Below are 21,894 nucleotides of genomic sequence, written 5' to 3'. Positions count from 1 at the left end.
ATGATGTTTTCACATTGTCATTATGGGGCACTGAATGTAGGTTAATGAGAAATAAAATGCATTTTACCAGCTGTAGTATCAGGCTGAAACATGACAAAATTGAAAAAAGTGAAGGTGGTCTAAATACTTTATATAAAATCCATTTGGGTACAGTGTTGCATGACGAAATACTGTAATTATCATTCAAACTATCGCAGCGCTGAAAACTGAAAAATGGCCTGGACAGGAAGAGAGTGTACCAAGCTGGTCCTCGAGTGTTAAAAAAAAAAAAAGTATTTCCATTGAGAATTTTTACAAACATGCAGCAGAGCAATGTTTTAAACCTTGGTTGTTAAGGAAAATGATATCTTGTGTTTGTAGTACTATATATATTACCATATATTATGAGTTATTATTGAAATGCTATTCCTAAATTGTTTTTTCTTTTTTTCTGAATTTGCAACTTTTACTGGTATACTGGAACACATAATTTTGTTAATGGTGCACATTATTCACTAGAGACAGCTACTAAAGTACTACTTTAGTAGTACTTTAGGTCAAAGACAGTACTTTGACCTAAAGTACTACTAAAGGCAAAACTTTTTTTTTTTTAGTTTTGGAAAGTGTGGACAGGGGCGTAACTACAGGGGTTGCAGGGGTTGCAATCACAACCGGGCCCCATGCTCCAGGGGGCCCATGCAGCTCCCCTTTACACCTGGATAGGAGGGGTGGTGGGGGCAGCATGTATAGGAATCACTGTCCTCCTTTTTCCTCCTGTAGCTGCAGGAGGAAAATGGAGGAGATTGGTTCATCTGTATGCTGCCCCCGCCACTCCTCCTATCCTGTTCACTTGTGTTCTTCTGTCTCTGGGCCCCTGTGTGCTCCCCTGGTCCCCCCCCCCCACTGTGCTCCCTCCCCTCTCCTGCTGGGTGCTGCAGGGGATGTGTCACAATAGAGAACCAGGAAGAGGTCGGTAAATATGTTATTTACCAGCTCCTTCCTTTTCTGAAGTCATAGTCAGTGACATTGTAAAAAAATAAAATAAAATGATAAAAAATAATACAATTAAAATACCAAAAAATAAAAACTACTGACACCAGTGGGTGAACTTCCAGGATCGCAAAGGTCACACTTGCGACCGGGCCCTGGCATTCCACCACCGTAGGGAGGCCCCAAGATGGCAGGAAGGGGGCCCACTGCAGAACTTGTGAAAGGGACCCGCTGCGGGACTGTAATAAAGGGCCCCGCAATGAGAGTAAAAGGGCCCCAGGATCAGTGGGAAGAGCCCCAGGCTTGAAGGGAAGGGCCCCGGCCAGGGGCCTGGGGGGCCCTTCATGGTTTCTTGCACCGGGGCCCTAAAGGTTCTAGTTACGCCTCTGAGTGTGGAGATAGATTAGAACACCTGTCAGTTTTTATTGCTGTCTGTGCCCCCTTTAGGGAGGTTCGCCCTCTCTATTTGTCCTGTTTACCATTGTCATTGAAAGTGAAAGTAAAAGAAAATCCCAAGTTTTGGGTTGTCCCCAAAAAAGTAATAGAGGGACAATCTTCCAATTGGGACACTAGTTCTGGTACCCTGGGGGTTCCCGTGGAATTCCCTTAATTTGCAAAGATTTCCTCTCGCTTCCTGTTTTGGCTATGGGACAGGAAGTGAAGGGAAATCTCCCTAATGGGACACAGATGGCAAAAAATAAACTGACAGGGGTTATGACTCTCTCTTACTCTATCCAACATGAATTGCCTAAAGTTGTACTTTAATAGAAAAGATATTGCATTTATATGTTTAAATAACAATACTACTGGGTTTTCTGAGGCACTAGAAATATGGCTTACAGCTGGCCCCTGGGAAGGCTATGTCACCTGTGCCTTCCAGGGTTCTTGTTGTCAACTGTGGGGGGGGGGGGGGGGAAGGTAAATTTCCCAAGATCTTGCAAGATTTTGGGGAAAAGGCCTTTTTTTCTTTCGCAAGATTTTTACATTGCCATGACTTGAGCAATGTGAGTGGTGTAAGGACATAAACATCGGCAGCAAATAAACAATAACACACTGACACACTGTGCCAGATCCCATTCAGTGCATGTGCAAGATCTGGCATAAACCTTATCGGTGGGTTGACAAACAGAACGAAAGGAGGAAGAAGCTGTCTACCAATGTATTTTTTTTTTACAATGGCAGTGCAGGTTTTGAAGCATGAGCAGGGTAGACCAGGGGCATCAGGAACAAGCAGAATAAAGGGATGTGTAAATGTTAGTGACTTTTTTCATATGTATATTTCAATAATGCTGGTGGTTTATTAAGGGATGGAGGGAGGGGAAGTTCCGCTTTATGGAGTGCAAAGCAGAAAAGCAAAACAATTGTGTAGCATAGCTTTTACATATTTAATTACAGCTTTATATGAAAACATTTCTTTTTAATAATAACACACTATGGGGAGTAAAAGCCAAAAGACGTAACATGGGATTAGAACTGAATTTAACAAAGATGAAGATCATGAACACAGAAAATGACAACAATTTTTAAATTGATGGCAATAGAATAGAAGTTGTAAAGCATTTTAATCTCCTGGGCTCTTTCATAAACAAGGAAGCAATTAGTAGTGACAAAATACTGCAGAGAATAGCACTTGGTAGCTGCACAATTAGGGCTCTCAATAAAGTGTGCAAAGGTAAAGAAATTACACGTAAAATGAAGATCAGACTCATCCTTGCACCTATTTCCTCAAATGTTAATTAGGACTGTGAAAGTTGGACACAATGGAAACAGAACAGAAAGATTGACACATTTGAGTTTTTCTGCTGGAGAAGGATTTTATGTGTGCCTTGGACTGCCAGTAGAACTAACAGATCGATTTTGAAAGAGATCAAACCAGCTTTGTCATGAGAAGCCCAAATGATGAAGTTACGCATGTCCTATTTTGGTCACACTGTCAGAAGATAGAAATCACTACTGTATAGAAGATAAAAAGTATAAAAGATAAAAATGTTTGGGAAGATCGAAGGAACAAGGCGAAGAGGGAGGCTCGCCACTAGATTGATGGACAAACTGGAGTTGTTTTATTAAAACTGGAGAGTCCAAAATCTGGTGTAGCTGTGCATGGAAGTCAATGAAAAAAAAAAACCTGGAAGCTGATTGGTTTTTATGCAGGGTTGCACCAGATTTTGCACTCTCCAGTTATAGTAAATAAACCCCATTGGCTACAGCTGTGGGGATGACACTGGAATATATTTCCAGACTAACACATAATAGACTTTAGATATATAAAAATATATCTCTCATTCATCAAGTCGCTAGAAGTTGAATCCAAGTTGACCGCACTTAACTATGGGGTTAATTTACTAAAAGCAAATTGACTATTCACTTTGCAAGTTCAGTTACAGTCTGCAAGTGCAGTTGCCATTGCTTGGGGCCTTAGTAAATGAGATCAAGCGTCATATTGCAAAGAATAGCCAATCACGTGCAAGGAAAATTAAAAAAAAAGGCATTTTGGCTTGCAAATGATTGGGTGATGGAAGTCAGCAGAGCCAAAGCCTCCATGCCTCCCTGAATTTTTCTTTGGAATTGCGCAGGGTGGAGGTGAGGTCTTCCATGAATAGGATGTGAGGTCACATTTAATTCTGCAAAATACAGGGACAAAATTTGCAATGGAAGATATGTGCGGGTCATTAGTGATATTAGTACCTAAGTATTTAATTTCCTTATCAGCCTAGCAAAAAGGAAACTGTGGTCAAAGGAACTGAATATCGTTCTGTGAGACTGATACAATAAAGTGATTGTAAAGTCTAATTTTTTTCCCTATAAAAATAACAAACATGTTATACTTACCTCCTTTGTTGCAGTGGATTTGCACAGAGCAGCCCAGATCCTTCTCTTCTCAGCTCCATCTTCTGCGATCCTGGCCCTTCCCTCCTGTTCATTGCCCCCACGGCAAGCAACTTGCTATGGGGGCCCCCGAGCCAAGTCAAAGCTCCCTGTGTCCATTCAAACACAGAGCCCCGCCCGGCCCTGTCACACCCCCTTTCTCCCTTGATTGGCTAGCTGACTTTAATTGACAGCAGCTAAACTACCAATATTCACACATTTCAAACAATGCCAAAAAAAAAAAAATCATGCACAAAGTATCGAGCAAGATGTACATATAACAAAATAAATTAAATAGTGAATAATCAGAAATTTACATCACCATCTCAAAAAATATATTTATAATAAAAATGGTAAAATTAATAAAGTCCAATGATGTATGATCAGAAACGTTCCTCCATCATGTGACGCTTCAAATTTCTGAGAAGTCCCTGAAAAACGTGTCCCTTTCACTGCCCTCAGGAAACGCACTTACCAAAAGCACATGCCTATCCTTTGACAGATTAGGCGAACACAGTTTATGCATTCCAGGATCTGCTGGTATTCCCTAAGGCTTTTCTTTTAAACACTGCTCCTTCCTCCAGATCATCAATCCTTCAGGTTGACATAAGGTAAAAAAGAAATAATCACATAGTGTAATAACGTAAGGTGAATTATTATTAAAAAAAAATTTGAAATATACTCACAAAAATTTTTGCATGCATCATACATACTAGGGGGAGTACAACTGGGGGAAACAGTGGTAGAGAAGGATCTGGGTGTTTTGGTAGATCATAAGTAAAGTTGATCCAGGGAATATCCGATTGCCTCTTGGGGGATAAGGAAGGGTTTTTTTTTTTACCTGCTGAAGCAAATTGGATCATTGTTTGCAGGGGTTTTTTTTTTTTTTTTGCCTTCCTCTGGGTCATTAGTGGGTACAGGATTGTGTATATGGGATTGTATGAATTTTTTTCCCTCTTTTTTTGGTTGAACTAGATGGATTTGTGTCTTTTCAACCAGACTAACTATGTAACTACCACAGTGCTATTGAGCGCTTTGGTAGTTCATTGATTCTTCCTTTCAGTGTAAAGCTGCCTGCCCATACAATGTAAAAGCTAGACAACAGTCTACGGGAGATCTGCATGGCATCAGCGATCTGCTAATCGCTGGTACAATGCTTTCCATTTTTTTACCTGCATTTATTTATTTTTTGTTAAAACATTCTGTTTGTGTACTGTTTTAAGCTTTTAGATGCAAGACGGTAAATTGTCATCCAATAGGGATTTATTTTTTTCTTTCTGGCTCCTATCTTAATCAAGGTTCTGCGGGATTCATTAGGTCTCCATGTTGATGGCCTCAGCATAAAACAATCCAAGTCCAAAAATAAAATGTATGGGAGCCTGGTCAAACAGGGATATATCATCAATTTGGGAAGATGTGACTCCAGTTAGGTCTATTAATATTGCATGAAGACGTAATTAGGCCTAGAATAGGTTTAATGTACCAAAAAGTAGAATTGTAAAATGTCTTTCGTTAGGGTGCAATAATCGCCAGGGTTCCACAAGTACCGGTAATTCTGTCTTCAATTTTGTTTTTAAGTATGAGAAGGAGATATGGAATGAATCCCTTGAAATATCCAAAAGTGGATCTAGCACAAAGTTGAAATCTCCACCCAACAGCAAGAGTTCCTCAGTAAACTTGTACTTACTACTTTTAGCTTTGAAAGGGGAGAGGAACTATGATATGGCAGGGAAAAAAAAATTAATAATGAGTTTTGGAATGTTGTCATATTTAAAATTCATTTCTTGCAGAAATTCTACCTGTGTATGTGACATTTTAAGATCAGCAAGGAGTCTGGATTATTTCTAATGCAATTTAAGGCCTATGGCATTCAGGGATGTAAACTTTATTCTGCTCATGAACACAGATGAGGGGGGACAAAAAGGGAGATCAGAAGGGATTGACTAGTGGAATGGAATGGGAAAGGAAGCGGAGAGGTGGAGGATATCAGGCAATGACATGTACTTATCAGCCAAAATATTTTCACCAGGCGTGACAGCTGGAAACTCAAGGTGGAAAATAGGAATAGAAAGGGAAAAGAAGGGAGATAACTATTGTTGTAATTGAATTTAACAACATGTGGCTTTTTTACCGTTGAGTGTTGATACAGTGGCTTTGTTCCTGAAGAAGGGTGGGAGGGAGATGATAGTCTCAAGGGAAAAGTTCAGAACCATAAAGTCCCATCCCCTGTTACAATCTATTGGGCAAGTTCAAGAGTTAGAAAGGATTTATGTGGTTCCGCGCTTAGGATAGGGGGTATATAAGGAAAAATATATATGATACCGCACCTGGCTGCTGCCCACTTCAAAAAATGCAACCCTGAAAGGGGGGCATTTGAATGAATAAGAAAAAAAGGGAGAAGTAATCGGCGCTGCCTGGTGGGGTATTGGGAATGCAATTTATGGTTGCTGGCCTCCTGAATTAAGTTATATAAAAAAATCTATGTACTGTGATTTAGGGTATATAAAACAACATGGACAAATTGGTAAAACTGGGTCAATCTATGTGTAGAATCAATGGTGTTCCATGTGTAAATCAAAGCATCAAAAAATCTTAAAAATTATAAAAAACCAGCATATACATACAATGTGTACAATCGGTGGGTATAAAGTGCAACAAAAGAGTGCAATAGTGGATATTAGGAGTGAAATGATAAAAAATTAGTTACAAATATCCAATCATAAATAGGCAACCATATCATCACAATCAATAGATATAACCATAAAAATTCTAATAAATATAAGTGCAAATAGAGTGCATATATATATAGCTGCCAAAAAATACGTGCAAAGGTGCAAAAAGGTGAAAACAATCAAAAAGATCTTTCTGCTAATACAGCTGTGCAAAAGAAACGGCAGCACAAAAATTGAAGTGTCCTTATAGATTATGAAGCAAATAAATCACAACACATGTGCAATCTCGGTGATTCTGACAGATCCAGAGAAGTCCTAGATTGTATAGTCCATATATAGTGATTATGGTGCTCTTTTCTCTATGCCCAGAGTGTGGTGAATGGGCAGAAGGAAGAAGTGTTCCCCTGAGCCTGGGGTCCTGCGCTTACCAGATTCCCTTACCCCTACAGGGGTAAACAGCGGGTCGATAATAAGGGATCGCTCCCATACACTGGCAATCAAGGATGTCCCCAGATCTCGTTCTCTCTCCTTTAATAGTGTTCAGGTGTCAGCTCAGTAGATATAATGAATTCCAATTCAGTACCAGGGTATGTAGAAGAAAAGGTAAGGAGCCCCCGATAGTGTAAAACGTCATTTCCGTTTTCCGAACCCGAGGCCTGGAACGCACATCCGGCGGTTGACGCGCACGCCATCCCCTAGCGTGCACCGCAAGTGAGGAGGTTGCGGTTCCTATGCCAGACGGGCATACGATAGGTTACACTTTTATGTGAGTACATGTACTTTTTTTAACAATAAAGTGTCTTTTAAAACGATATTACACTATCGGAGGCTCCTTCCCTTTTCTTCTACATACCCTGGTACTGAATTGGAATTCATTATATCTACTGAGCTGACACCTGAACACTATTAAAGGAGAGAGATCGAGATCTGGGGACATCCTTGATTGCCAGTGTATGGGAGCGATCCCTTATTATCAACCCGCTGTTTACCCCTGTAGGGGTAAGGGAATCTGGTAAGCGCAGGACCCCAGGCTCAGGGGAACACTTCTTCCTTCTGCCCATTCACCACACTCTGGGCATAGAGAAAAGAGCACCATAATCACTATATATGGACTATACAATCTAGGACTTCTCTGGATCTGTCAGAATCACCGAGATTGCACATGTGTTGTGATTTATTTGCTTCATAATCTATAAGGACACTTCAATTTTTTGTGCTGCCGTTTCTTTTGCACAGCTGTATTAGCAGAAAGATCTTTTTGATCGTTTTCACCTTTTTGCACCTTTGCACGTATTTTTTGGCAGCTATATATATATGCACTCTATTTGCACTTATATTTATTAGAATTTTTATGGTTATATCTATTGATTGTGATGATACGGTTGCCTATTTATGATTGGATATTTTTAAATAATTTTTTATCATTTCACTCCTGATATCCACTATTGCACTCTTTTGTTGCACTTTATACCCACCGATTGTACACATTGTATGTATATGCTGGTTTTTTATAGTTTTTAAGATTTTTTGATGCTTTGATTTACACATGGAACACCATTGATTCTACACATATATTGACCCAGTTTTACCAATTTGTCCATGTTGTTTTATATACCCTAAATCACAGTACATAGATTTTTTTATATAACTTAATTCAGGAGGCCAGCAACCATAAATTGCATTCCCAATACCCAAGTTCAAGAGTTAGAACACAGGATCAGAACAATAGCTTAACACAGAACTGATCAGAGATAGCACCCTCAGAATTCCATGCAACACTTTTTAACTTTAACTTGGTTGCTGATTGATTTAGACAGATTAAGATTAATATATCAAAGTTTGAGTGTCAGCATACAGGTGATATCTTTTTAATTGATTCAGATAACCATTAAAACAGTCCATTTTATAAAACGTGTTAAAATAAGGCTCAAGTGATCTCTGAAGCAATCAAAAGAGATCATTTGCTGTTTCCTGGTCATTTAGAATGATCATTCATTGATTTAAAGGTTATTATAAATTATAAATCTCCAGAATTTTCTTTATAAAAATGAGGATAATTTAGTTTTGGTGTGTAGGGTCACCTTGATGGTTTGGTACTTTATCAGCTGATTAGATCTTTACATACTATACATGGTTGCCATAAGGGTAATGTGGCTTTGTAAATATCTGCTAAAGGCAAGCATTTTAACTGATTTTAGGTGTGGATTTGATGCCTGTTGAAGAGAAATTGTGTTTATGGGTTAAATGCATTAGTACAGGGATTGTATCATTTCACAGGACTTGGTGGGGAAAGAGGGCAATTTTCTTCCCTGTGTGAGAAAAAAATTACAGGTCACTGAGTGAGTTTTTTGTTTTGTCTACTCATAGAGCATGCATATTAAAGCAGCACTGAACTTTCATATTAAACCAGTAATGGACTTTCATATTAAGGCCTCATGTACACTGCTGCTGATAAACAGATGTTTAGGATCAGTTGGGCGTTTTTGTCAGCAGCGCCTGAACCCTCCTCTATGTTATCTTATCTGTCCATGTACACTGAGTCGTTTACAGTCATTTAGAGGCAGTTGAGTTCAGTGTCATTTCTTGGAAAGCAATTATTTGCGTTCAGGATGTTCATAACGCGTGTTTACTGGCGTTTCAAACGCAAAACGCGACCGAACGCGGTCACCCGCGTTTAGCGCTTGCGTTTTTACTGTTTAAAAGGGGAATAATTTTTTGACCTCTAAAAACGGATCTGAGTGCAAACGCCCGCTAAACGCGGCATTCAAACGCAACTCAACAAACGTTTCCAGCGTTCAAAGGAGTTTTACAAACGTTCCGTGTACATTTAGCCTAAAGCAGCATTGCACTTTCATATTAATGCAGTATTGAGCCTGATGAATTTTATAATATCCTCATCTCAAAATGTGGGTCTAGATAGATACTGTAAAGAACAAATGATATCTGCGCTTGGTTATGATAACAATATAAAATAGGCAGCCAGCACCAATAGGCTTGATCGAACACCCACAGTAAAAATATATAACAAGAGGGTGCAGCACCAACTCAAATAAAGTCCTGTGAAAACATAACAAAGTCCATAAGCTTATAAGACATTTGTTCTTGGAAAAGATCCCCACACCGACTGTTGTGAGCTAGAAACACACATCACCACCGTGAGGGAGAGGGCAATCCTGCTTACCAGATCACATTGACCCTCAAGTTATTTAGAGGTCAATAAAAACATGTGGAAAGCCAAATTTCAATCGATCTGTTGCTGGGCCAGGTATATAATATATCCTCCACAATGGTCCCAGTGCAAGAAACTACTCAACACTCGATCTTCAATAGGCTTCCAATCTGGAAGCGGTAGGCAGGACCAATAACTTAACCTCAGGGATAAAAATACGCTACCATAGTGTAGTAATTATACTAAAATCAATTTATTTAAAATAAGATGCACTTACATTTGAAGAAAGCATTAAAAGCATGTCAGCGTGTAAACAAAGATGGCCGCGGCGTATAGCGTGCTTGCGTCATGTCATCCAATATCGCGTTTCTTTATAAATTTATGTCATCAGAGGCATGTCAAATGATCGCAAGCACGCTTTAAATAAAACTCAGCCTGGAAATGACCGGCACCGGAAATACGTCACTAGCTTGCGCTTCACAATGCGCTCCATACAGAGGAAGTGGAAAACACTCATAATTGGTAAGAAATAAGAATACCACTCCATATGGGAAGAACAAGAAGTGGTTACCATTGTGTAATGACACGAAAAAATTATTTTAATCAAAAGAAATAAAATAAATTAATAAATATCCATATGGAACCTACATTAGATTCTAATAGTAGCTCGACCACCGATCTGTGCCACAGAACTCAAATGAATCTAATGATATGACACACAGTGAAGCGCCATCTAGTGGATTCTAAACAAAAATCACATCTCAAAATAATCAAACATAAATGAACACAATCTCTACATACCTAGTGTGGGGGAACAGCTCAAATGGAGATCACCTTCCCTGGGCAGCAAAGTTCCTTTTCAAGCTGATTAGCAGTCAGTTTTTATTAACAAAAAAAACAAGGTTGCAACAAAACAAAAATAAAACAGAAAATAAATCCTTGCCATCACAGCTCTGACATCACAGGCAGGTTTCCTCTCTACTAGGTGGTGAGCTTCTCCCAGCCACCTCACAAAACAAAAGTACTTTAGCAACCTTTTACTCACAAACGTCCAACTTGTAGCTCTCTCAGAATGCCTCTCCCAGTCCCAGGCCAGAGGCAGAGCAACATCATGCTTCAGCCTTCCCCTTTTATCTCACCTGAATAACCAATCATTAAGCAATTAACAATCCAGGTGAGAGACACAAAACCCGAGCTGGATTGTTCAGACCCAAAGTCATCTCGAAAACCTGGTCTGGGTTCCACTAGTCCTGTACATAGGACAGAGAGCGAGGGGAAGTATCGCCCCTCGATGACTTCCCCTTTCCTTATGTCAAATATCCCCCCCCCCCTGCTCAAGCCACCGTGGTTGAGCAACTGCCATGGAGAGGCAATGGACACGCGAGAGGGCATCTACATTGGTTTGAAGCTTCCCCGATTTGTGTTCCACTGTAAATTTAAATGCTTGTTAAGCCAAGAACCACCTTGTAACTCGGCTGTTTCTTTCTTTATTTTCACACATCCACTTGAGGGGGCTATTGTCAATGACCAGTTTGAACTGTGTACCCAATAGGTAATACTTGAGGGTATCCAGGGCCCATTTGGTAGTCAAACATTCTTTCTCAACAATGGCATAATTCCTCTTGTGTTTGTTAAGCTTTCTGCTGAGATAGACCACAGGTTGCTCCTCCCCCTCTCTGATTGGGACAGTACAGCGCCCAGACCCACATCAGAGGCATCTGTCTACACTACAAACTCTTTTTTTGAAATCTGGGGTCAGAAGCACCAATTGAGCACACAAAGCTTGCTGCAACCTCTTTAATGCCTCATCCGCCTCAGAATTCCAAGTAATCATGACTGACCTTCTACCCTTCATCAAATCAGTCAGTGGAGCCAAAATGGTGGCAAAATTGGGGATGAAGCGCCGATAGTAGCCCGTGATCCCAAGAAATGCTCTCACTTGTTTTTTATTTATAGGTTGGGGCCACTTTTGGTTCGCCTCAATCTTATTGATTTGAGGCTTAACTAAACCCAGACCAATAATATAACTCAAATATTTTGCTTCCTCCAACCCCATGGCACATTTTTTTGGGGTTGACTGTGAGTCCTGCCTTCCTAAAAGAGTTTACTACCGCTTGCACCCTTGACAAATGAGACTGCCAGTCTATGCTTTGTATGACTACATCGTCCAAATAAGCCACTGCATATTGTCGATGTGGTTTCAGTGTTCTATCCATCATTCTTTGGAAAGAGGCAGGGGCAGCATGCAAACCAAACGGCATCCTCTTATAGTGCCAGGCCCCTCAGGAGTGGAAAAAGCTGTCTTCTCTTTTGCTTGGTCTATCAGGGATATCTGCCAGTATCCCTTAGTCAGATCTAACATGGTTATATATCGAGCAGTTCCCAGTCTGTCAATGAGCTCATCCACCCGAGGCATTGGGTAAGCTTCAAATTTGGACACATTATTTAGCTTTCATAAAATCCTTGCAAAATCTTATGCTTCCATCTGGTTTTGGAGCCAGCACAATCAGACTTGACCAATCACTATGAGACTCTTCGATCACCCACAGTTCTAACATTTTCTTTATTTCTTCCGAGACAGCTTCTCGTCTAGCTTCAGGTATTCTATACGGCTTTATAGTTACACGAACACCTGGGTTCGGTAATTATGTCATGCTGTATGGTTGTGGTCAATCCAGGCTTTTCAGAGAAAAAAATCATTTTTTTCCCTCAAACTCTTTTACCTCATTATGTTGAGACAGTGATAAGGTTTCAGCTATTGGGACCTCAGGTGTGGAGGGGCCTGTATCTTTTGGAGGGGTTGGGATAACCACCAGGGCTTGTCTGTCTTTCCAGGGTTTTAAGAGGTTGATATGATAAATTTGCTTGGGTTTTCTTTTTCCTGGCTTGTGAATTTTATAGTTTACTTAGTGTTGGGACTAGGACTAGGACTCTATCCCCGGGATTAAATCTAGGTACTTTGGCACCCTGGTTATAAACCATCCTCAGTGATTCCTGTGCTTCGTCCATATGTTCCTGTACCAGGGGCATGACAACCGCAATTCGGTCTTGCATCATCGAGATATGCTTGATGACGCTTCTATAGGGCGTGGTTTCACCCTCCCATATTTCTTTAGCAATATCTAGAAGGCCTCTAGGATGCATGTTTTTAAGTGTCTTAATAAATCTCTCTACCAGTCCATCAGTTTGAGGGTGGTAGACAGACGTGCGTAAGTGTGAGATTTTGAACAGCCTACTTAACTCCCTAGTCACTCTAGACATAAATGTCGAGCCTTGATGCGTTAAAATTTCCCTTGCAATATCCACGCGAGTAAATAGCTGAACCAGCTCTCTGGCAATAGTTTTAGCTGAGGTATTACGTAAGGGGATAGCTTCAGGATACCGCATAGCATAGCCCAGTATTACTAGTATATGCTGGTGCCCCCAGGGGGACCTAACCACTGGACCCACCAGATCTATGCCAATTCTTTCAAAGGGGACCTCAATAATTGGCAAAGGTACCAGCGGACTAGGAAATGGGGTGATGGTGCTGAATATTGACACTCTGGGCATGACTTACAATATTCCTTTGCGTCTGCATGTAAACCTGGCCAAAAGAATCTCTGGCTTATTCTTTCCTTAATTTTTTCTACACCCAGTTGTCCACCCATTATATGACCATAAGCAAGATCCAGTACCATCTTGCGGTACGGTATGGTTTTGGGACTACTAATTGTTCCACCACGTCCTCTCCTTGCTTTACCACCTGATACATCAAATCATTTTTTTGTGCCATGTAGGGGAAAGACATCCTCGCATCAAGATCAATGGGTTTCCCCACTATCATTTTTATGTTTTCCTTGGCTAGTCAGTGTGGAGTCTTTATTTGTTCTGTATGGAAATCCTCCTTCCTGACTTCTAAGTCAGGCATATAATTTTGTCCACTTTCAGTACTAGAGCCAGGCACAACATCCTACTCATTATTCACAACCTCTGGGTCAGGCTTCACCTACTTCTGCACCCCAACCATCACAGAAAGAGGGAAAGGCATAACATCTTCATCAGAAACACCCACAATATCCTCTTCCATTTTACAGTCAAAATATTCTGGACTAAGTTCCCTTGGTTCACCTGTAGGAGGAGCACTAACCACCTGAACCTCTTTATTTTCCCAAAGTCTCTAAAATTGTGGTAAATCTCTCTGCACTATAGCCTCATGGAGCACTATACCCACAGAATGTTTCACAGAGCCCCATGGGGTATCAATTTCAACTACAGCGGTTTGGTAGTCATGTGTGTCACTATGTACACAAATAACCTCAATAGTGCTAGGGTGGTACCTGATGCGACTGATAAAGTCACCTCTGACCAGAGTTGCCATGCTACCAGAATCTAGCAGAGCTGTAACTGGCTTTCCATCAACTGAAATAATACACATTAGTCTCTCAATACGTTCCTGACATGATGCAGTACACACCCTCTTGTGCAGAGAAAGACATGCGTTTTCCAAACATAACATTTTCACATTGCATAGGTTCATTAATCAATGGACAATTAGCAGCAATATGTCCTAACTCATGGCAACGAAAACATTTTATGGGTTCTCCACCCAGTCCTTTATATGGCCTCATGGTCCTTCCTGACCTACCAGGCCAGTCTCTAGGTCCAGAGCCTATAGTCTCGTCATTTTCAGCAAATGTCTTCAGCAAACATAGCCATCCTTACATTCTACTCCCTCAAGTAATTGAAGTACCTGGGTGGAATCACGTAAGTACGAAAGGGTCTGTTTTACCAAGGGTTGAAGGTATCCATCAATATATCTACCCACCCTAGAGGTCACTGAATCCAGTCCACTGATAATAGGATGCCCAGGGGGATTGACTGGATCCTTGTGAACCTTCAGGAGATAATATATTACCAGAACCCTTGGGGCCACAGCAACCAAGAAGCTCATCTCTTCCTTTGTCAAGATCTTATCCTGATAGCCCTGATCAATGAGCTTAACCAATTATTTTTTTAAACCTAGAAGTGGGATTAGATGGTAAAGAGATAGAAGTTTCATGGTCAGATAAAATCCTAGTCAACCCTGACAGACAGGCAGGCTTGTCTAACATGACAATACCTCCACCTTTGTCTGTCAGATGTACTACAATATCACTTCTCTTCTTAAGAGAATCTAGAGCCTGCTTGAATCTCCTATCGCTCCTTACTCGCTTAACATTAAGTGACTCAAGATCCATAAGAACTAGATCCCTGAAGACACCCAGTGAAGGGGCCAATGTGCCAGGAGGAGTAAACAGAGAGGCATTAGATAATCCAGAATGTCTAATCCCTTCTGCTATCATCACACTTTCTCTAATAGAGTTAGAGATCATGTATCGTTTAACATTTAGTTTATGGATGTACTTCTGTACATCCATAAATACTCCAAATTTATTCAAAGGTTTAGAGGGGGCATGCTTCAGACCGTGGTTGAGAACACATTTCTCATCATCAGTGAGGATGGTGTTACTCAAATTAAAAATACCTAAATTACCGAAACCCTTTTTCTTTTCTTTTCTTTTCTGCTCCTCCTCCCCCCTCTGGACCCTCTCTTTGATCAAAATTTTATTTGTGTCTGGGCCCACCTTCCTGAAAAAAACAGGGTCTCTGTTGGAAATCAGAGTTCCAAGGGGGACCATACCAACTCCCTTGAGGATGGGTATTCCTAATCGGTGTATTCAAAGGATGATTGGTAATCTACCGGTCATCATAATCTTCATAACCCCCTGGAGATTCCATGTCAAGTGGTTTGAATCTTTTATATGTAGGTACACCATTTCCATGTTGCACGTACTGTCCACCTCTAGTATTTACAATCACCCTCGGTGTAGAGGGTCGATAAAACCCCGGAATAAAATCATTGGTGTCCTGACCAGGAGGTACATCTCCATGGTAAGAGGGACCTGGCCTTCTAAAAGGGGACTTATATTGAGGCCATCTTTTAGATGTATGTTCCCAACCACCCTGAGGCATCTAATAGTTCCTCGAAGGTGGAAGGGAGAGAGCTGGAAAAGAAGGGGGGTAAGGCTTCATGCCTCCAGCAACATGCAACATGAGATACAGAGGAACATGCAATACCACCCTTTAATCCAGTCTCCTCCTTCTTTTGTCGCTTAAAGACAGAATTACTTTTGTAATCACCAACATCTCTAAGATATTTTTTCAGTTTTTTAACTTTTTGATCCTGTTCCTCCTTCTCCAAAATTTTTTTAAGATCATCTGACTTGGTCTTAAATTCCCCAGAATCCATAAAAGGTAACATTTGTGATTTAAGGGTAGTGATCCCCTTCTCTAATCTAGTGAGTTTATTCCTCTTTCGTGGTATCAAAAACCTTACCATGTCTAGACCACTATCATTAAAAATTGTAAACCAAAGAGCTAGATCTTTCTCATCCTCCTGCGGGTTAACCTCCCACCTGAGGCTACATGGGACCATATTGTCCTCCAAATATTTCTCTAGTAGGGCAATATCCCAATTAGTGTGAATTTCAGAAATCATGATATTTTTAGGTCTAATAAAGGTACCTCCTAAATCAGTGAGGTGTCTTTGCTGAAGGCCTCATTGTACTTATTAAAATTAAAATTAAAATAAATGTGACACCTGAGTCATATTCCACAGTGGAATATGTTCAGGATGTGTATACTGTCTGTAGAACATATCAGACTGGGCAAGTTCCACACTGCCTAGTCGCTTCTTCACATTGAAATATTGAGGTAACATTTTAGATTGTTTTAAAAAATTAGGAGCATGTAAAAGTAGGTGCTGTTTAGTCATCAGGTGAGCAACGATATTACTTATTTTTGCACTCCACAGCCAGACACCTGTAAGGAAACTATACATTATTGCTAAGTGGTTTAAGTTACAAAATACACCATCCAGTTCTGTTTTGTATCCATACGCAGGAGTAGATAGAGGTCAGTTGATTATTATTGATATAATAGGGTTTTGGAAAGGTTGACAGGTAAACTTAGTTTAGGGTTTCACAGGCTTTTAGAACTCTCTGGAGGTTTCCAGAGCATAGTGGGTGGGAGGACAGAGGCTTCAGCCTGAATATTTGTTACTTCCACCAATCCCTAGGGAGACATGCTCAGAAAGTGGGGGGAGATCTCATAAACTGTTTGGGCCTGAGCAGCAAGGGGAGTCTGCATCATGCTGGAGTAAGGAAGCATTCTAGGAGGGTCCAGCCAGGGCATAGACCCCTGTTGAGGGGCTTTGCCCTCCTGGGCAGAAGCCAGGGAAGAGCCACAAAAAGGCAAAGAGGGTCCCAGCTAGGCCTAGCTGGGGGACCTGAATAGAAATAATTCCAGTAATCCAGGGGGTCAGGAGAGAGCTTACAGGAGGAAAACCAGGAAGGAAGCTGTGGGAGAGAGCCAAAGTTCTCTAGGAGGCCGAGTGAGTCTGCGTTTTTGTCACAAGGAAAGATCCAGCTGGATATCGTAAGGAGACAACTGTTTGGTGTTTTAGTCTTGTGAAGAAGACAGGATCACAGGCAGCTGGGAGATACCTTGGGACTTGTTGCAAGAGAAAAGTACAGTCTGAAGTGTGCCAGTACAGCCAAGCAGGGGTGCAATACAATACCATCAGGAGTTGTACAAGCCTTCTTGTGGTATTTTTGTACATAAGTGATCAAGTGCAGCCAGAAGGTTATTAGTCCTCAACTTGTTCAAGTTCTACAGTTCCGGGATATCCCATGCTCCCTACCCCCTTCAAGTTCTACCCAAAAATAAAAACAACAAAAAAAGAAACCCCTAGACCACTTCTTGAGCTTGAGAGACTGTTAGAAATGCTGTATGCCTGGCTGTGTGCGAGCTAAGGGGAGGAAATAGGCTCAATCTACAAGCGGCTCTTTAGAGAATGCACTATATATGTGATCATCATGTCATAGCTGACATGATGATCACATGCTCTGGAAATATACTTATTGGTTTCCGATCATTAGCAAAGATCAAGACTTCACTTCACTGAGTCGGCTGCCTTTAATACTGACAGGAGATGTTTAGTCTTCATAAGTCTTAACACAGTTACCCTAGTGCATTCTGTCATGGTATTATTACTATTGACTGCTGAAGCCATGGTGAAGGTGAAGGCTCCCCTCCCCCGAAAAGCGTTGACTGCATTTGATACTTTTAATCATTAAACATTCAAAAAAGTCCTTCATGTGAGATAAACTTTTGTTCAAGCGCTCCTCAGTACACATACATGAATTTACTGTCTGGCAAGCACTTCCTCTGTCTGTATCTGAGAGATAGCAGCGTAGGCCCAGAACAGGGTCCACCTATAATATATTTCAACCACTGGTCTACTTCTATGAAGGGAAAATCACTACGGTAGATCCACTGGAACCAATTTTCAATTCTGTTTGTCTAGCCTTATAACACACACATCAAGACCAGGACTTGCCAGTGACAGTGCAGTCTCACAGCTAGGAACACTGTTGTATGCTTCTAGGTGTAGAACAGAAAGCAGAATAAAGCAGAACTCCAGTAGGAAGTAGGAAAAATAACTTCACTGAGCCGGCTGCCTTTAAGGCTGACAGGAGATGTTAGTCTTCATAAGCCTTCACACAGTTTCCCTAGTGCATTCTGTCATAATTCTAATAATATTGACTGCTCAAGCCTTTTGTACAAGCGCTCCTCAGTACACATACATGAATTTACTGTCTGACAAGCACTTCCTCCGTCTGTATCTGAGAAATAGCAGCGTAGGCCCAGGACAGGATCCACCCATAATATATTTCAACCACGGCTCTACTTCTATGAAAGAAATTATTTAAAAAATTACTATGGTAGATCCACTGGAAAAAAAATTCAATTCTGTTGGTCTAGCCTTATAACACACACATCTAGACCAGGACTTGCCAGTGACAGTGCAGTCTCACAGCTAGGAACACTGTTGAATGCTTCTAGGTTTAGAACAGAAAGCAGATTAAAGCAGACCTCCAGTAGGAAGTAGAAAAAATATTTAATAGCTCATTAAAGGATCAAATAAAACCAGCTTTTGCTGCAATGTTTACCAATCCAGAAAATTTCCCCTTCTGGGTACTTTTTGTTATGCCAGCAGATATACTCATTCTAATGGCCAGCATCATCCAATTTTCCTCTGAGCCAGGGTCAACATGGTCCCTACCCCCCAGCTTGTGACTGGACAGTGAAACGAGAAGCAGCACTGTAATGACCTCATCACACTGTCAATCTGCTCTCTGCTTTTGTCAGTATGCTTCTTATTCTGGAGCACAACTGATTGGCTGATTGTGCTGCTTCTCCCTAACCCAGTCTGAGCTCTGGTGTACATGGACTGGAAGAGGCTGATACCAGGTCAAATTCAGGTACTTACATTACTTGCATTTAAAAAATACATATAATTAGGTATTGTTGATTGTATTATATTGTATTGTTGTATGTGGTATGTAACATATTTTTCTGGTACAAATATTTTATTCACTTTTTAAAAGAATAACAAAGAAGCATTAAAACTGCCCACACAGAGGCTTGGAGTGGCAGCATAACTCTGAGGAAGAATTCACATACTATCAACCAAACAAAAAGAAAGCAGTGGCATTGGTTATATGCAAAACCAAGAAAGTTGAAGTATGGTCCAGGAAAATTTGCAAGGATGTCAATGTCAACCTTGAGAGTAATACCATGTAATTAATACATCTTTTTCTTCCCTTTCCTTGTGGGGTTCGAGCCCCCTTTCCTTTTCTTTGTGGTTACCTTGCACTCCCTGAGTGCATAATTACATGGTATTACTCTCAAGGTTGACATTGACATCCTTGCGAATTGTCAATGTCAACCTTGAGAGTAATACCATGTAATTATGCACTCAGGGAGTGCAAGGTAACCACAAAGAAAAGGAAAGGGGGCTCGAACCCCACAAGGAAAGGGAAGAAAAAGATAACAAAACAAAAGAGAAAGGAGAGGGGGAACAAGAGAGAAGCCAACCGAAAGCAAAGAAGGAAAGTAAGGGCAAAGGGGATATATGGACTCGGAATCGCCAGGCAGATCTATCACATGTGTTCGATGCTACCTGGAGGAAGTCAGGGGAAGGCGTATTGGAGCCAAGATTCCCAAATCTTTAAAATATTGGCGTGAGATCCCTTGAGAATGCTGTGCGTTGAGCATTATGGCTGTCATACGATCTCTAACACCCTGAAAGGGAACTGTAGGCTTCCTCCAGGCCTGGGCAATTGTCCTTGTGGCAGACAAAAATATATTGCAGACTTCTGCTGACGAGCATAGAGGCCTGGGATGGGGCAGTGCAGCAGGGCAAATTTAGCATCCTTTTAGATGGGTGGACCTAGCGTCTCGGATTTTTCTTTGTTTTTTTCTAAAAATATGTATTTTTCTTCTGAAAATAGGTTTTTATTTCTCTCACTATCACTAGTTAGTCAGGGACTTTTTCCTGGAGGACTACAAGTGACTGCAGAGCTGGGCCTCGCACTGGGTAATATAGATCCTTATGGAGTCCCAGCCTGTCAACGAGCGTCGCAGGTTATTGGTGCGCCCAGGCCTCGCAACGACAGTGCCCCTTGGAATGGGGACGAGCCTGCGGAGCTGCGTCTTTGCTGAGGGTGTCTCAACTCTGGAATGCCCGTGTGTTGCTAGCATCCCTCCTTGGCTGACGGCACCCCCACTTAGGGTGGGAGGTCTCCCGTATCAGAGCGGTGCCCGCTTTCCTGGACTGGTGAGTACTGATACCCCCTTGTCCCTGGGGACTTTTACAGGGGTTTGTGGGCCCACTCTTAGGGGATGGCAGGGCTGGTGGTCTCTGTGGGATCCCCCTTCTGGCTGACTTGGTGTTATTTCCCTCCCTCCCTGGCCCTGCTGTGGGCGCTGTGTGTGGGTACTTGTGGTACCTGGGGGGTGGGGGGTGGGGGCTCCATAGCAGTGAGGGGTCTCCCTGGGGTTCCCTGTGGTGGCCAGACTGTGCGTGTACGCTTATTTTGGGGCTGTTTTAGCGCAGCCGCCATTTAAGGTGAGGGCAGGTGCCTGGGCTCTGTGTGTGGGCAGCAGACATTTTATGTATACTGTCCTGATGCCGATCGGGCGCCATCTAGGGTAAGGGCACATGCCTATTAAGGGCAAGCGGCCATCTTGCCTGTAAATTTTTACATAGAGTTTTATTAGGCACCATTTTATTATGGCTCAAGGGCTAGGCCTCTAGGGGCATGAGGTCACTTCCTCCTTTCCTTCCATTTTCTCACTGAGCAGAGTGTGACAGTTTCTGACACTGTGGGGGGATTTTTACTAATGCCAAGGGCATTTTTCTGCCAAAACTGTTATTTTTTTGTGGATTTTGCATTATCTGAAGGGGCTCTTTCAAATAGTGCAGGCTGCGGTGGGGTTCCGCGGGGAACCGCCAATTTAAAGGACCAGCGTCCCATTTATTTTAAATTGGCTTTCTGGACTCCCAGACTAACAATTCCCCCGCAAGCCTGGTGGGGGCTTCGGGTATTCCTGAAACCTCTTCAATGGTCTCCATTATCTGCTGCTCTTGCATTTTTTTTGCGTCCACAGTGAATCTGCTGAGCGCTCTTCCAAAAAAACGGCCTATGCCCTTCCAGTCCTCGGACTCTGAGCCTGAATTGATTGCCATGGACGATATCCCTCCTGAGGGGTCTCAGTCCTCCGCTTCTGAGGGGGAGGAGGAGGTGGAATCTTCCTCCTCGGTAGTGCGGGAACGCGCTACGATAGCTGCCCTCATTAGCACCATTAAGGAAACTCTCAATCTTGACGATGAGCCCTCTCAGTCAAGTAAACAGGCTGCTTTCAGGTTACGAACTTCCCAGAAGTCAGGTCAGGTTTTTCCCTGCCATGTTGAGTTTCACAAAATTGTAAATGACCAGTGGCGTCGCATTAAACATATGCTGGTGGTGCCTAAGCGTTTTTTCCCACTGCTATCCCTTTTTGGGAGGCCGTGGACAAACGTTTGGCGGTGTCCCCTAAAGTGGACCACACTGTCTCTGGACTGAATAAATCCACCTTGATGCCAGTGGAGGACTCCCCGGTGTTCAAAGATCCAGCTGATAGACGCCCTGATGCGCTTTCCTGCCACATTTACCTGGTAGCGGGTTCCCTGCTTAAACCTGTGTTTGCCTCGGTGATGGCCTCTCCGGCTCTCACGGCATGGTCCAAGGTGCTTCGGAGCACCCTGGTGGCGGAGTCAGCCTCTCTGACTGCCCTTGACATGGTGGATCA

General features: G+C 42.0%; 1 protein-coding gene across 1 annotated transcript in view; it reads left to right on the top strand.

Annotated features, from left to right (window-relative positions):
- The window catches only part of LOC309565115 (uncharacterized protein), a 554,763-nt gene that overhangs the window by 194,145 nt on the left and 338,724 nt on the right, over positions 1–21,894 (top strand). The window lies entirely within an intron of this gene.

Source organism: Pelophylax lessonae (genome assembly GCF_965119305.1).
Source record: "Pelophylax lessonae genome assembly, chromosome: 10".
Taxonomy (NCBI): Eukaryota; Metazoa; Chordata; class Amphibia; order Anura; family Ranidae; genus Pelophylax; species Pelophylax lessonae.
The sequence above is the reverse complement of the archived record's forward strand: the minus strand, read 5'-3'. Positions and strand labels throughout refer to the sequence as shown.